Genomic DNA, 17166 nt, shown 5'->3' with positions numbered 1-17166 from the left:
TTAAAACGAATGAATGAAATTTGGTATACATGTATACTGTTGCTTTAAGATGTGTTAAATTCTGCATGTGTAGTCCTGCCCTTAATGTCACAAGCAGATGCATATATTTAATGATTGTGTTTTTTTTTATTGCTTTATATCTTAAAAGCTCTTTGAGGTTCAGGGATGAACCCATAGTACACTCTTGTTTGCATCTGAATACGTCACATGTAACGCGTTTAAATTTCTTTTTCAAGGGCAAGGGTACATGTCCATTTACTACCCTTTCTGCACTTTTACTGTAGTCCCCACTACGTTAGGGACATTAACTCTGCCTACTTTCTTTATCCGCCTATTAACTCTTCTGCTATATCGCAAGGGAAAGATACATATTTAATTAAATTGCACACTATTACAGCAGGGAGTCTTGTGTTGTTTTAATTCCATTGTTTCCTCTGCTCCCAAAGACCTCACGACAACAGTCGTTGCCAACTGAAGGGTTCTTAAAAGCGCAAATACTACAAATAATGTTTCTCTAATCAGGTAATGACAATGCATCATAAAACTTTAATTGTATATTTGCATAGTTATGCTTGTATGACTCATCGGTAAGACTTTCGAAGCCGGAATATCGCTACTCTAGTGTCATTCGCCTCAAAAATCATCTCGGCAAATACCTAATAGAAAGAATTATTCCTGTCTCCAATTCCTAAACACATATAACGAAAATTACCCATCTTAAGAAATAGGTAGGGTCTATTTTAAGAAACTAATTCATGCTTTTATAAAGTCTCGTGTATATTGTACATTATGACGTCTGCTCATAGAAATTGGTTATTACTCGGTTTGAGTAACACTCTCCCCCTCAAACACCAGTTGCCATAACCAACGAAAATCACTAAAATGTAAGAAAGCTATAAGTTGAGGCGTAAATACCAATAGCACATTCCCCGGTTTTTTAACATACGTGCGATGGCCTCTCATATTAGGCGGAAAGCCAAACAATAATAAAGAAATAAAAATCATACTAAAATGAGCACTGAATTTACATCTTCCTCGTGGCATGTTTGACGATGTTGATATATAGAGGCAGTATAGGTCACGTTGTTTACAGGTCCAAATATTTTAAAGGTCAATTAAAATGTCCAAAGTAGATCCATCATTTTATACAAGACGTATCGTAAAAAGTATAATTTGTTCCACTGCGGTCTAATTTTTCAGTATGTTCTGCGATGACACAGAGTGCGTGTTACAATACATATATCAGATTTTTAATTGGACATGCCAGGCATTATAGTGTGAGAGGCATTTGTAATCACTATTAGTCATGGGATAAATTAGTAGACACATGTTGATTAATACTCGTTATAATGCATCATAATTTTTCATTAATGGCACAACGTTATTTTTTATATATAATATTCTTATCATCACATATTCGGTACACTTTGCCTATAGTGTGTACAGTTTCATATTTTTTATATTTTAACATATGAACATATCACTTTATGTGATTCTGATTGCTCCAGATAAGCCCATGAATTATTGTGCAGTATTCTCTGGGGCCTCGAATCGCCGAGTGGTCTAAAGCGCTCTCCGTCACGGATCACTGCCATCTCACCTCTGTCTGCGTGGGTTCGAGTCTCGGGCTCGGCCAATGTGGATATGTGAGAAAGCTTGCCGGTAGCTTCTCGTGGGTCGGTGGTTCTTTCCGGGGTTTTCCCGAGTTCTTCCTCCACCATTAAAACTGGCCGCCATGTATAGCCTATCTTGTGCTGAAAAATGGCGTTAAACCCTATAACAACAACAACAACAAGCAGCATTCTCTTAGCTGATTGACTGCCATTGCTGGAAAACATTTTTGATCCCGCCTTCTGAAATATTTTGCTTTCAAGGAACATTTTGGCGGCCATTTTTCAATTCGACTCGCGAAAAGAAATTGAGGAACAATTATCTCGGCTGTCTGAATACGGACAATTTACCCCCACAGGGGGGTGTTATGTCATGTATTACAATAAATTTACCCCCACAGGGGGGTCTTATGTCATGCATTACAATAAATTTACCCCCACAGGAGGGTGTTATGTCATGTATTACAATAAATTTACCCCCACAGGGGAGTGTTATGTCATGTATTACAATAAATTTACCCCCACATGGGAGTGTTATGTCATGTATTACAATAAATTTACCCCACAGGGGTGTGTTATGTCATGTACTACAATAAATTTACCCCCACAGGGGTGTGTTATGTCATGTATTACAATAAATTTACCCCCACAGGGGTGTGTTATGTCATGTACTACAATAAATGTACCCCCACAGGGGGGTGTTATGTCATGTATTACAATATCATCGTACGAAAAATGGCGTAAAAGTCAAAGACAAGGAGAAGTAAAACTAAGAGAATTGCTCCGTTCATAGAGGGAGTGTAGGTTGGAGTTGGAGGGTGGGGGCGGTAAACCTGTAGCATGGAATCCACCCTATATACAAGGGTGGCTTAAATGTTAACGTACAGAAATAAATAAACTCACTAATGTTCACAGAAGAACGTGAACATAAACCGGTCTCCAAACTGACAGAAGTTTATCCAACACTGCATATTTACGCGGTAAATATGTGATGCAATTTCCACTCAAAATGAAAATTGTTTACATATTCTCTAGTCTGCTGTTCCAAGTCAAGTACTGCAAATATCCGGTCACAAGTACATTACAATAAATATGGGAATATATGCATTCAGTAAACTTTCTTTCACATGAATATTGCAACAATATAATGTTGAGTCGTGAAAGCGACATGTTAGGTTGCGTTAACATGGATCGTCTACTGTACTCTAACGGGCTACTGCATCAAACAATGCGACATCACGGGCATTGAACAGTCTGTGTTGAAAAATGATTTTGGCTGTGTTCTGTTGATTAGGAAGGACATTTTTTCTTTGACAAGAAGGTGCAACGTCTGTCAGAATGAAAGAAAGTATTCGTCCTTCTTTCTATCTAAATAATTTCCAATAAAATAAAAACCATGCGATAAAAGGAGTTTCAAATAGGTAATGATTTAATATTAAATGTATGAAACTCGTTGAATAAATTCAGTAATAATCATTACCCATTTGAGATTCTCTATATGTAGCATGGTCTTTATTCATATCGCATGTAATGACGTCATCGACTTGTAAGTGACATCATAATGTTAGGCTCATAGCAGCATGCTATTACAATTGGATTTATACAATTATCAACCTCTATCTTTATCCTTCAAACAATGTAATAAAACAATTTCAGATCTTCTTTTAGACGAACGTGTCTACACTATTAACTGAGCGTTGCAAAACGTTAGGCCCTAGGTCATGTGGTGCAGTATGCCAGAGCTTCAAGCATCGGCCAATTTGATGATTAATTTGTCATAGGACTTCATATTCTCCTTGAGAAAAGGTTTATATTTGTATCACACCACACAGTGGGTTATTTTCCTCTACGCAAATTTGTCCAAAAGGAGTGGTTTTCAATCTTGGCGATTTATATTTTGACAATTGCAGATATAGGGATGCTTTTATTTGAACAGCTAGCAAGAATATTTTATAACTTTTGTTAATGACATGTCCGACTTCGTACACAGTTGAAAAAACTAAAACGGCCAGTCCTTCTAATTGCAACGTCTTTAACGGTTTGAAATATATTGCCAACATCATTCTTTAGTAACTCGTAGTCCACGATATGAATACATTTTAGCCTGTTAGTTGGTTCGAAAAAGGTCATGACCTTTCGGGCGTTATTTGCTGGGTGATTGGGCCACTTACAGCGTATAGTCGTATACCAATACAGAAGAAGACGATTCTCATTACTGTGTTTATTTTTCTATAAGTCATTTTGTTTGTATTTTGAAACTTATTATCATTCAGTGTATTAAAATTGTTTTGGATTTCTGGTACGTAGCTATTTATTGAGCAGGGGATTCGGTGTCATGAAATTAAAAACCACGCCAACATTGCCTCAACTAATTGTAGCCAAACTAAGATATAATAATAATAATAATAATAATAATAATAATGAGGACTTTGTATAGCGCCTAATCTTTAGACGCTCTAAGCGCTTTACAACATTAGACAACACCTATAACATAAAAAACTTATATAATGATATGATTAAAACAAACAAACACCATGAAATTAGAAAAAAGAAAACATGCTGAGAATATTTAAGGTAGGAAACATTATTAGGTATTTTAGTTTGTTCTTGCAGTCAAAATAAGTGAGTTTTAAGAGCACTCTTGAATAGGATCACTGTGCCTTTGTGTCTAAGTTCAGTGGGTAATTCATTCCACGTTGCTGGGCCGTGGTATGCAAAAGAACGTTGCCGATATGATTTTGTTTTGATAGTGGGAATAATGAGTATACGATTGTCAGAAGAGGAGCGTAGGTATCTTGCTGGTGTGTACACATGGGTGAGGTCTGATAGGCATGTTGGACTGGAGTTCGTCAGTGAAACGTAGCACAGAGAACAAATTTTGTATTTGATTCTGGATCGAATGGATAGCCAGTGTAGGGTACAGAGCAGCGGGGAGGTGTGCTCTAATCGTCGTACTCTAAGTATCATCCGATCAGCTGTGTTATGAACTTTTTGAAGTTTATGGAGTAGATATTGAGATGAACCAGACATAATTGAGTTACAATAGTTCAATCTTGAAAGTACTAATCAACACACAAGTGTTTTAGTGGCATCAACTAAAAGATATTTGCGAATGGAGCTGATGCGTCGCAGTTCAAGATATGCAGCCTTGCATATGTTCATGACATGTTGGTGCAATGTGAGAGTACTGTCCAGAGTAACACCTAGGTTTCGTACTGACTGTGTGAATTTAATGTTGGTGTTGCTGATATTTATTGTTTGAGGTAAAGGATGTGAATGAGAAAGTCTTTGTGTTGTGATCGAATGGCCTCAGTTTTATCATCATTCTTCTGCAGCTTGTTACATGTCATCCATGATTTCACATCAGAAATGCACCTCTCTACACTTTGGATGGTAGCATCAACTTCAGTTGGGTGGCTAGATTTGTGTATTTGAGTGTCATCAGCGTACAATTGGTGAGACACATAACGGAGATTAAAGTATGATTCTCGCTAAGCGAAATGGAGGACTGTCCTGTTGCGTTTTTAAGTTTGATGAAACTATACAAAATATTGGCCATATGAAAAAGGGTTTAAGACACCCTAAATGGACAAAGTTTTAAGATTTAAAAATGAGATCTCATTTAATAGAATTTCTCTGCCACTAAAAACCAGCAGTATGGGATGTGAAATTCTTCAAACACAGTACGGAAACTATTCACAGCTACCACCATATTTAATCTTAATGTAGGAAATAGACGCATCCATTATTCAATTAAACATAAAAAATGCACTGCCTGTGTAAGAAAGGTCTTACAAAATAAGAAAGAAACGACACAAAGAAAAATTTAAGAATAAAAGCATTATTATACCTAAAAACGAGTTGTCGTTTGGGAGTTAAATGGACAGTAAGACGTTTCAGATGAAGAATACTACGTGACGCTTAAAATTTAAAATTCCTTACCCAAAATAAGGATGAAGACGTCAGAAATGGATAAATTGAAGATGTAGCAGTTTGTTGTCGTCTGCATGTAATGATTTCGCGCGATTACGGTGCACGTGCAAATATTTCCCACAATTCCGGAGACAAATATCAATCCATATACAATAGTCAGAAAAGCCATAAGGACCATCTCTCTGTGCTTTGGTCCCATTTCTTGAATTAGGTAGGTATCAATGTTCTCATCAAACGTTGCGTTTCTTGCTATGCTTAGTCCTGTCAAATTTTCGTAAAAGTTAATCACATTCACCGACTGATGCTCAGACATATTTGCATGAAGAAATTAATGATACAAGTAAAAGTTCCTTATTATCAAAGTAGTAACGGGTGATAGAATTTCTAAAAATAATTCGTGTTCCGGTTCTTAACAAGGTGTTTCTTTCTATCCCATTCATTAATCCACATGATATACAATTTTCACTAGTAAAGAATATATCCAACAGTGACGTCTCTCCCTCTCTCTCAGATGATGTAGTGCCGAATTCCTACAGAAGTAAATAATAACAAATACACAAAAAACCACATAGATCAAGCGAGGCAAGTATCTTCAGTACATTCAATCCGCTCGCTAAATAATAAATCTTAGACAAAAGAGGATCCCAAATTAGAAAGCGTGGTCATCACCGGCACCAAATGATAAACTTGATCGGTCTTGATATATATCTTTTATCTAATCCGATACAATATAATGCACCCAAGACTGTTTTCTTGCTTCCAGAGTGAGATGGCACAACACAGTGTCAATCAATTAACAGCTAGTCTATAGTTACTGAACGCTCTTATTGATCAATGCGTAAGAATTCAACAAGACTCGTGACTTCAAAATAATTTGCGTAGGCCTAAGATTGGACTACGTGTGCAGACTTCTTCATGGCTTGACTTAGTTAACACTTTCAAAGTAAATATGTATATTTATTTATAAACAAAACAATATATACTTAAACGGACATCTCATTCTTCAGCCCCCGTTGACTTCTATAGTGCTTAATTTAATTTCTTGGACACATCCTCCTTCATGTGATGACCCGCATATTTTGGTATTAGAGCAGTAGTTCGTTTCTACACATTCTTCAAGATAGTTTTTGTTTTCTATCCAACCACGGCAAAAATCGCGAGCTCCTGTAATGTACAGTGATCAATGCTTAATGATTCAGTTGAGCGAATTGGTAAAATCGACTTTCATAAAAAAAACACATTTTCAATGCAGACAGACTTTATATGGCACTTCTGACTTAAAACTAGTTTACCAGATTAAAGTAATCCAATAAAATTCGTTTTGAAGATGCTATCGAAAAGTCTTGATCATACATTAGTGCCGGATTAAAAGGAAGAGTTGTCCCAGCGACCGTGAAATATATTGTCCTATATCAGCTGTGCTTTGCTCTTGCATTTAGTTGCCACAAGTTATTACTGTGTTAGAGCTAAATTCACGTAAAAACTATTTTCCTTGCTTCACATTCTTTGCAATCGGTAAAGGAACTATGTCATTCGAGTCGCAAAATCAAAAGCATAAAAGCGACTATTAGTAATTTACCTTTGTTAAGATTTGAGGTAATACTCAATGATCAGTTTCCACCAAAATTTCGTACGGTGACCTTCAAGGTAGAGAAAATGCATCCTTTCCTGGACAAGTAAGAAAAGTGTGCCTACATGTTTATTTTCAAATCCGAGGTCTCTACTGCTATTTCTGACAAAATGGCGTATAGACAGCCTGGACTATATGAAACCAACGCTTATAAAAAAAAAATAGCTTACTTTCGTAATCACGTTACACGTGTCTTAATCTTGGAAGGTTTTTAATGCTTTTTTACTGTAAATTCAAGAGCAGTATAACGCATATATGTTATTTTAGTTGTTTGCAATGCATCTTCGTTGAGTTAGTGATTTGACAATAGGAAACCGGGATGAAACTTCCTTAACGATGGTTCTGCTAACGTCATGGATATATTTACCGAATACAAAAGCCTACTGAATTTTTTTATACAAGTTAATATCTATGCCACCTCGATGCACGGCACTCAGAACTCTTTATCCTTTGATCGTGCATACTTGTTATCGTTTAGCGTCTATTTTTATAAGAAGGAAATCACTGGAAAATTGACAACAGTGTCTCGCAGTTGAATGCTCGAATTTGTGAAACGTGATAATATGTTTTATTTAATACTCACATAAAATGATACATGTAACCGTTTAACTTGCAAATCGAATATGTGGTCTGAGGGCAGCAAGCTGAAATTGACCGAGATATCTCGAATCAATAATCAATGTATAAGTTGTATAAAAGGGAAAAATGTCTATTTCTGGCAGCAAAAGTAAATTTTAGAGTCAGTTACGTAATTTTTTTTTTGTCAGTCAGAAGCCTCAACAGGACACACATTTCAACAAGTTAAACATGGCACAAGCAGGAGAAAAAGACAGGTTTACAATATTCTTATTCTTGTAATCCAGGTTTTCATCTTTCAAACATAAACGAAAATAATCGTTTCTAAAAATTGAGAACAAAATTAGAAGAGTTACAAATTAATATTTATTCTTCAGTGGGATCTAAAGCCATCAAATACGTAAAAAGAATCCTTGCCGACAGGTAATCGCACAACACAACTCTTCATTATTCATAACTGATAATTCTAGAACCGAAACGATTTGCACTGGATTGTAGAATGCCCATGTGTATTGAAAACAACTACGTTTCTGTATTTATCGGAATCTAAAATAAATATTGAAGTAAACCTAATGGAATGATTTTTTAAGGAAATAAAGGAGTTTAGAAAATAGAGAATATATTAGCCATAGACTAGAGATGCATTTGACAGCTTGTGCTTCACATTACAACTGGAAAGTCGCTTCTGTTTAATAAAAACATTTGTCCAAATAGTACACAAAATACGGTGCTCAATCTATCTGTCTATCTATCTATCTATCTGTCCGTCCGTCCGTCCGTCGGTCGGTCGGTCTATCCATCCATCCATCCATCTATCTATCTATTTATCTATCTATCTATCTATCTATCTATCTATCTATTATATATATATATATCTATCTATGTTGAGGGCTTTCTCTATGTACTTTGCTGTCTTTCTGGCTATGTGTCTTTATAAGCATGTTTTTCAAATCTTAACAAAAAATCCTGATAAACTATGTACGACATGATTATAGAAATCCCAGGAGATTATTATTCTCATTGCATAACACAGTGATACTTTATTTATGATGATTTATTCAAATGCTGTGACGTCATTGACCTTTTATGATGTTAAGACCCATTTTTGTTGATTCATATACCTTAGATGGCATTTGTATAATTTCGAATTTATATTTCCAAGCTTTTCATTAAACCAGTCAATGAAAAACTCAGGAAATAATGTAAAGAGGCCACGAAGCTTTATAAACCATCCAAGCCATTATCTTGAGCGTCAGTTTATTGGTTCTTAAAATATTTTGTTAATTAATTTATAAACAACCCAGCCATGTTAATGTTGTTTCTCACATACAATATCCTCCTTTATTTTATAGTTTATAAACAGTCCAATTAGTAAAACGTTGTTTCTACCGGTTAATATACAGCGGTAGTGACGGTATTTAGTAAAACAATTCATCGCTTCCTTATACGATAGACACGTTCATGCAATCGATGAACAATCTCTGACTAAAGCTAAATATAAATGATGACGGAAACATCGGACGCTGGCTACGTCATAAATCTTATGGACATGTACCAATGCATGTAGCTATTTTTACTTGACACGAGTGCACAGAACACGTTTGTATCAGCTAAAAGAGGAAACTAACGACAATAACTTATTCTACTCAAGCTCATCAAAAGAAAAACACACACTATCCAAATTAAATATAGAAAATCTTAAAACAACCACATACTTAAATTGCAATGAACAAAAATAAATAAATATGATCCATAACAATATTTATTTAACATGGACAGCAAGTGATCGTTGGTTGCTGCTGTTGAGAGAGAGAGAGAGAGAGAGAGAGAGAGAGAGAGAGAGAGAGAGAGAAAGAGTAACCTTGGGTACAACATATGTCACCAACTTCTTTTTCACGTAAACAGTGCACTTTTATCCAACATTGTTTTTTCATGTTCTAGGAATTATGCAATGAAACACAAGTGACTCCAAAACGAATCTGCATCCTTTTGTTGTGGCGTTATCGAAGACAATGAACCTCCCTACCGTGGCATCAGTCATGACACACAATTCACTTTCAAATTATTTACCCGCCGCAATGACGGCAACACTCAGCCAATCAGAACGATAAATGTATATGGAATTGTTCTGGATCGTCGTTTCATAATGGTATCTTTAATTGCCCGTAAGGTACTGAGACTACCGTAAGAGAAGTTTATTTGTGTTCTTTAGTAAAAACAATCCCAGGTTGGGCATACATAGATTGGTTTTACCCTTTTTTTTAAAAAAAATACAGCAAATTAATCAAGTGGATTGACAACCTATTGTTACGACTCTATGGTCATAAACCAAGTAATAGAAAGAAGCAAAACCGACAAGTTTTGTATCACTTAACACATACTTTAATTATCAGAGTTATGAAATGAAAATGTAAAGGGAAAAATGAACAGTATTATGAAGTGAATCCAAAATAATCCTAAAATGTCATATTCAAGACCAAATGAATGTTTCGAATTAATTTCAGAATCCGTAAAGTATGTATTAGAATGACATTGTCCAAAACTCCTTTGAATAATTCACAATAGTCCCATAATAATGTTATAATCCTATGAACACTTTATAATTCCAATACGACTCCTAACAAATATATCCTCTCAAATTGTCTAAATAAAACATCAAACATATCTGCAGACTAATTTTAACACATAAAACAAGAATCCGGAATGGGAATGAATTCAAATTAGGAATGAATCTGATTGCTCAGTTTTCTTCGTATTCACACTTTCAAGAGTGTATGATGTATGATGACTAATAGTTGTAATATAACGCACGTGACAGATCTTACTACTGAATTTAATATTTCACAATACTTATTCATGTGACTGAATCAATCCAACGGGAAATAAGTTAATCCTTCTAAGAACCCACCTGACTGATCTGTCCAATTGAAAACCAGCCCAAATTCTTAAACAGGTCTTATGAATAATATTATTATTAATGGCCGTAAACACCTACGTCAACAACTATTTATAGATCCTACGCAATCTTATGTCTTAATATCTTAAAATAGAGTTTTATAACCGTGTGCGAAAAATTAACAATCTAATATATTGACTTTAGATGGTCATTACAATTTAGAGTCATGAATAAAAACTACACATGATATAAATACAATCATGTACTAAGTGTTACAAAAATTATAGATATACCTTACGCTGTTTGGCCCTATATGACTCAGACGCTTGACTATTTAAAAGATGAAAAGACTTGGGGTTAAACATATCTTGGAGGTCTAAATAGCGAAGTGTGACAATAAGCGAAATTCAAATAAAGCAATCAAACATAAATATCAATTATCTAAGTTTGTGCTTTAGAGGAAAAAGAAACAAACAAGCTGCACTTCTTACTATAAAGTCATTGCACAATACATAAAAGAAAAAATGGAATATACTCAAGAGATCACTCCGGTAACGGAAATTTTGATCACGTAGTGCAATTTGTAATAACAAATTTTAAACACAAACGCCAAAGATAAGTGCCCTTTGGGAGATATGCTGAGAACATCGGCTACATCATTATTGCTAAACGCGACCGATATACCAGAGTCTTTGAATTTCCCGATTTTACTGATCCGGCCAGGTTCTTTGCGGCAGTGCATCGCAACATTGTATCAACATCCTGAATGTCCGTATTTGATGTTCGCTAATTTCCAGTTCGATTTTCAAAATCACAAGCTGTCCCGGGTCATAGTGAACAACAATCCAAAAGGTAACTTGGTCAAATCCACTTTGGCAACAAACCTGCTCAGTTCCACATCGACGCGTCTTCGGTCAATTGAACTTCCGAAAATGTTGATAGGTATTTCGTATACCATTAAGCGAAATTTCTTAGTGACAAGGTCAAATCAACAACCACGCATGGTGTAGTTGAACGACAGAATATACGTAACATTTAACAACGAGATGTCCACAAAATGGCCTGTCCAGCCGAGTTTTCAACGGTTGTGTTGAATAAAGCAGTGGTTGTCGCGATCCAGCCCAGGTTAAATAATCAACAGCTTCACGTATTGGTGCAACCAGGTAAGGGTCAAAATACGAAATCTGTCGAGACCTTACCACAAATGCCACCCAATAAAATCCAGCTCCTGTTGTTAAATCCATTATTATCATGCCAGTTTTCGACGTGCGTGGAAGCATCGACGAAAGTTCATCTCGCATAAGAAACATCCCTGGAAATGCTTAACGTAACTTTGCCATAGCAAGTAAATCAAAAATAGTTAATTGACACGTGAACGGCAAGGCCACAACCAAAGGCTACTTCTGTTCGGGAACCTTGGACTACCCGCGTACGGATAATCGAAGACCTTTACCTTATAATGCTGCCTCCAGTCGCCTTTCTTGAGCAATCCTGGATGCAGCTCCAACGGCCCTTTAACGAATCCGCTCTTTCATTCGCTGGAGTCGCAGATGCCAACAGCGTTGGAATGGGCACGAGGAATGGAAATACCATACCAGTCCATTGCATTTCTGCCATATCTGGCTTGGTTAATTTAATGTATTACGACTCTATGGCCTTACAATAAGTAATATAAGCGAACGATAAGCAACAAGCTTTTGTAAGATTCAACAAATAACTTATTTCCCTAAAATACATAGTTAAACATGTAAAAAATAACTTACGGTATTGCGAAAATAATCCCCCAAATTCCTAGAATTTCGAACACAAATCCTAATAATCAAGTTTTGAAAAACCTTATAAGTATTCGCAAATACGTCCAACGCTAGAAGCATTTATGTGCCTGTGTTGGTCTGTGTCGTATGACGTGCCTTAGTATTTTGTTGAATCACAATAACACAATCCAAGAATATATCCTTATTTGAAAGTTCGCTTTAATTGCATGTCTCCAAGAATGTCATTTTTGGGCACTTTATATTTCCAGAGAAGAATTATTGAATTAAATATTGTGAATAAATAAATCAAGGCCCAAACAAAATACTGTCCACAACAACAATACAATTGGTTCTGATCTGAACATACATCACGAACAAATAAATTTTCCAGTAACAATTAAAATTTTCTAAGAAAAACTATTACCTAACGAAGCGTTTTTTTTCTAGAAGGTTTCAAATGTTTATAAGATAACATCTTAGTTATAATTAGAAAATCTGTTACTAAAATTATAATTAAGAACATGGGAAACACAATCATTTACCAAGGCTAAGATAAATATGTTTATTTCTATTAACAATGATCCTAATATTAAATCCAGAATGATAGAGAAAATATTAACTGTTAGTTATTTACAAATTAAAAAATGAATGATTCAGGTTAGGTAAAACCTGAACTAACAAACAATGCAAATGAAATATATACAGCACCTCCCCTCATAAAGAAAAAGAAAATGTATACAATCAAGATTTCTTTTAACTATTTGCCAAGTGTACATGTGGCAAAATTTACATAAGATGAAATCTTATAAATGACATATTGTATACATGAAACAATTTAATATTTCTAAAATCATGAAAGTGCATCTGCTATTAAATTGTCGTTTCCCTTGACGTGCCTGATGTCAACATTGTATTCCTGCAATATCAAACTCTAGCTTAATAATCTTTGATTTTTGTTTTTTATTTCAACAATGAAAATAAGGAAGTTGTGATCACTAAATACAATAATCGGAAAAGGAGCGGAACTAATATACACTATCAAAGCCAAACATTCCTTCTCGATAGTAGAATACATTCTCTGGTACTTGTTTATTTTCTTAGAAAAATAGCATACTGGATGATCTCACCGTTTTTGTTTTCTTGAATCAATAATGCACCAGCCCCAACATCACTTGCATCAGCACACAGTTTAAATGATTGACTGAAATTTGGAGCTGAAAAAACTGGTGCACTCTTAAGTTTGGCCTTTATTTTTTATCAAAAGCCAACTGACATTTTTCAGACCAATTAAACAGCTTTCTTAGTCAATAAATTTGTTAGGGGTTCAACAGTTATGGAAAAAGTGTCACCAAAATTTCCGATAATATCCAGTCATACCCAAAATTCGTATTAGTTGTTTTTATTGATAGGTACAGTGGATTCAGAGATAGCCTTGACTTCAGTATCTTTAGGATTAACTTGGCCATGCCCCTCGATATATCCTAGAAATGTAACACAAGACAGCAAAACTAACTTTAGGATAAATTGTCAAGTTTGCATCACTGAGTCTGTCAAAGAGTTTGTTTTATTTGTCTCTAGTGATCTTTCCACTGTATATGAAGCCATCATTAAGCATCAGAATTTATATAGAAAAGATGTAATGATATTCATTAAAACTTGTAATGTACACGGTGAACGTTTCATCCCAAACGGCATCAATTTATATTGGAAAAGTCCATTTTAGAGGCACGAATGCCGAAATTTTTCCTTTGCCCTTTCCGTCAGAATCCTTTAAATAAAGATAAAATTTAGTGACATATTTTGCACGTCCAATTTTATCAATGCAGTCATTGTATCTTGGCAATGGAAATAGTCTGTGCACATGTAGAAACTATTACCTGCTTTCGGTACAAATATACATTGTGAACTTCAGTGACTTTTACTTTGTTCGATGAAATAACTCACCAGCAAATATATTTTTCCAAGATTCCTGTTTTATAGGGTTCATTTTGTACGGATAATGTTTCACAGTTGAATGTCTGCAATTTCAACGTCATGGTAAATTTTTTTGTTCGTGCAGGAACATATGGAAGCAAGTACTCATACTCAAGTAAAATAGAGGGGATTTGTCATTCTTTTCGTGTTGCTGAAAGTGTGATTTTGGACAAATTCAAGTCCAAAATACAACTATCTACAGCATAAAACAAAATACAAAATAAATGTAACTAGCACACAATGCAAATTAAATATGCATAACAAATGTCAACGGGTTGTACTTTCAACAATATATTTATAATCTGCGTCACTGGATACACTAAAGTGCATGACCTCCACGGACTGTTTAATCAAGTCATATATGTGAGGTTGAAATAATATATTGGGTTCAAAGTACGAAAGTCCTTCTGGGAAATATGCAAGACTGTCTACATTTTGGTCTTGATATAGTTATATTACCAATATAAGATATACAAGAGCGAATTGATGTTTGCCGATGTCGAGCAAATTGTTTTCGGTGGGTTCTTGGTGAGCCTTTAACCTCAGCGGGACCCCAATCACTCTAAGTGTGAAGAATATTATTGGACTGTTCAGTTTGATGTTCAGATCGTTTGTCGTCTACATGTTATAAACACATGACACGGTTCGTTAATACCTTGCTGAGTACATAAGCGTTGATTTTGGCGTGAATCTGTGGTCATCGCAAAAAATAAAATTCTAGATGTTCCGAAAGACGCGTTAATGATATTAAACGTAAATCTGTGTCTATTGATGTACTTACTGAGAGCATCCAAAGTGTAAATTTGGCTAACTCATCTTTATCCGCATTGAGAACGGCGATACTACCTATCATGCTAAGCATTACAGGCGTTGCACTTTGTGTTGAACTTGGAAGTGTGTTTAGCCACGAAAATCACCATATAAAAGATTATATAAAAATCGAATATGTGCACGAGTGGAATGGCACAGGGAAACCCCCGCACACATAAAGCTACTCTCCACCCGGAGTAAATCCGCCGTTAAAATACGGATTGATGTTGATGCGAATGTTTCCTGCATCTAAGGCAGCGTTGCCTGCTTGATTTTTGAGGTTGTCTTCTCGCATACTGCACATGAACAGGCAGGTCGCTTGTGTCTTAGGTGAGTCCAGTATTGAAGTGGCAACGTCGACGTTATCAAGAATTGCTTCGATTTCTCTTCTGTAGATGAAATATTGTAAGCTGTTGAACAAAAGCCATTATCTCTTTGATAAAACATTCAGCTTTGTCGTTATTACAGCATGCGGCATTGTTGACTTATAAAATCTTTCTTTAGAATTATATGAATCCTTCTCATGAACAAAATACCAAGATGTGCTAAAAGCCTGAAATTGTACTATCCTTTCTATGTTCCCGAACCTCGTACAAACAATATGGAAAAAATTGCGTGCTTTGATATCAAAACACAAGCGCGTCCATGTCAAAGGCGGAATCAAGTACTTCTTTATATTGAGCAATTGTTTATATATTATGGTTCGTCTAATACCTTTCGCGGAACAACCATAATCCGTTCCCCATTGCCAGACTGGCAAACATTGAATCAGACAAATTTTGGTCAGCGGTTTCGTTGATGATTTTACTGACCGGTGTGGGAGTAATCGATATTAGATCACACGGCGCCTTAGTTGGTGCCAAACCAAAATGGACAATAACCGTGCAACACTCGAGTTGTCGAGGCTGATGCATCATAACTAACACCAATAGAATCACAGGTCAAACTACCCTGAGTGGGGACCCTGACAATGGTGGGAGAGATATTTTAACTGTCTCTGCAGGATCTTGCACGCATAATTCAGTGGTCCCCTGGAATCGTACTAATATCTTCAGGCCAACCAAACACTGTTCTCAGCGACGACTGTGCAATATCAACAGCATACGTTGGAGACTCGTTTGAGATGGCAAAGCTGACATCCAAGGGTCCATGATGTCCATGATGTCATTTGTGAGCAACCGCCGAATAGTCAGTGTAGCCTCATTAAAGCAACCTGTGTTCAAAATCGTTCTGCAAGGTAATGCAGGTCATCCAGTCAACCAATATTTTCTCATTTCGATTTTTGTTGTTATATCCCCCTTTTTATTTCTTATTCGGTTTCTTCTTTCTGTGTGCGAAATCGGAGTTGTGTAGCAGGCTGTTGTTTCGGTATGGGTGTAGAAAATCGCTGTTTGGGTGATGGTTTGCTAAGGAATGGTTCCCAAATCATTTCTAATTTTTCTTATCGCACAGCTTCTTTGACTGAATAAGATATGGCGTGTGAGCGAATTTGCCTAGCACACGAAAATATTTCACATATGTATCGGTGTGAATTCCTGTTGCACAATCACAAGCGAGACATCTCTTGCCATCTGGATCCATCCACGATCAGGTATATTTTATAGCGCAGTCCCAAGCATCCTCCTTGATTGGCTTGTCCGAGCGCTTATCTTTGAACTTACTAACAACTTTAATGTTTGTTGCTAAACGGTAGATAATCTTTGGGATACTCGTTTGTGTCAGACACACTTACCAGCGATGCATCAGCCTTGTTTGGGTACGCATCATTGATTCGTATACGCATTAATAACGAATCAGAGTTTATGTACAGTATCTTCAAAATGTTGCCATACCGCGGTTTCATCTTATCATAATAAAACTCGTCGAATCAGTTTAGATAAACCGGTACGTCTCAAAAGAGTTATGCGTGCCGAATACATGTAATTGACGTCAACCTTACATCATAATGTTAGCTTTCATTTTGTACATATAGCCAACTCAAAC

The 17166-nt window shown here is 35.9% G+C and overlaps 1 protein-coding gene across 1 annotated transcript in view; it reads right to left on the bottom strand.

The window, feature by feature from the left end:
* The window catches only part of LOC149786294 (pyrokinin-1 receptor-like), a 141205-nt gene that overhangs the window by 27565 nt on the left and 96474 nt on the right, over positions 1 to 17166 (bottom strand). The gene's annotated exons all lie outside the window — the stretch shown is intronic.

The sequence above is a fragment of the Sinohyriopsis cumingii genome, chromosome 12 (genome assembly GCF_028554795.1).
Source record: "Sinohyriopsis cumingii isolate HCF-2022 chromosome 12, ASM2855479v2, whole genome shotgun sequence".
Classification (NCBI taxonomy): domain Eukaryota; kingdom Metazoa; phylum Mollusca; class Bivalvia; order Unionida; family Unionidae; genus Sinohyriopsis; species Sinohyriopsis cumingii.
The sequence above is the reverse complement of the archived record's forward strand: the minus strand, read 5'-3'. Positions and strand labels throughout refer to the sequence as shown.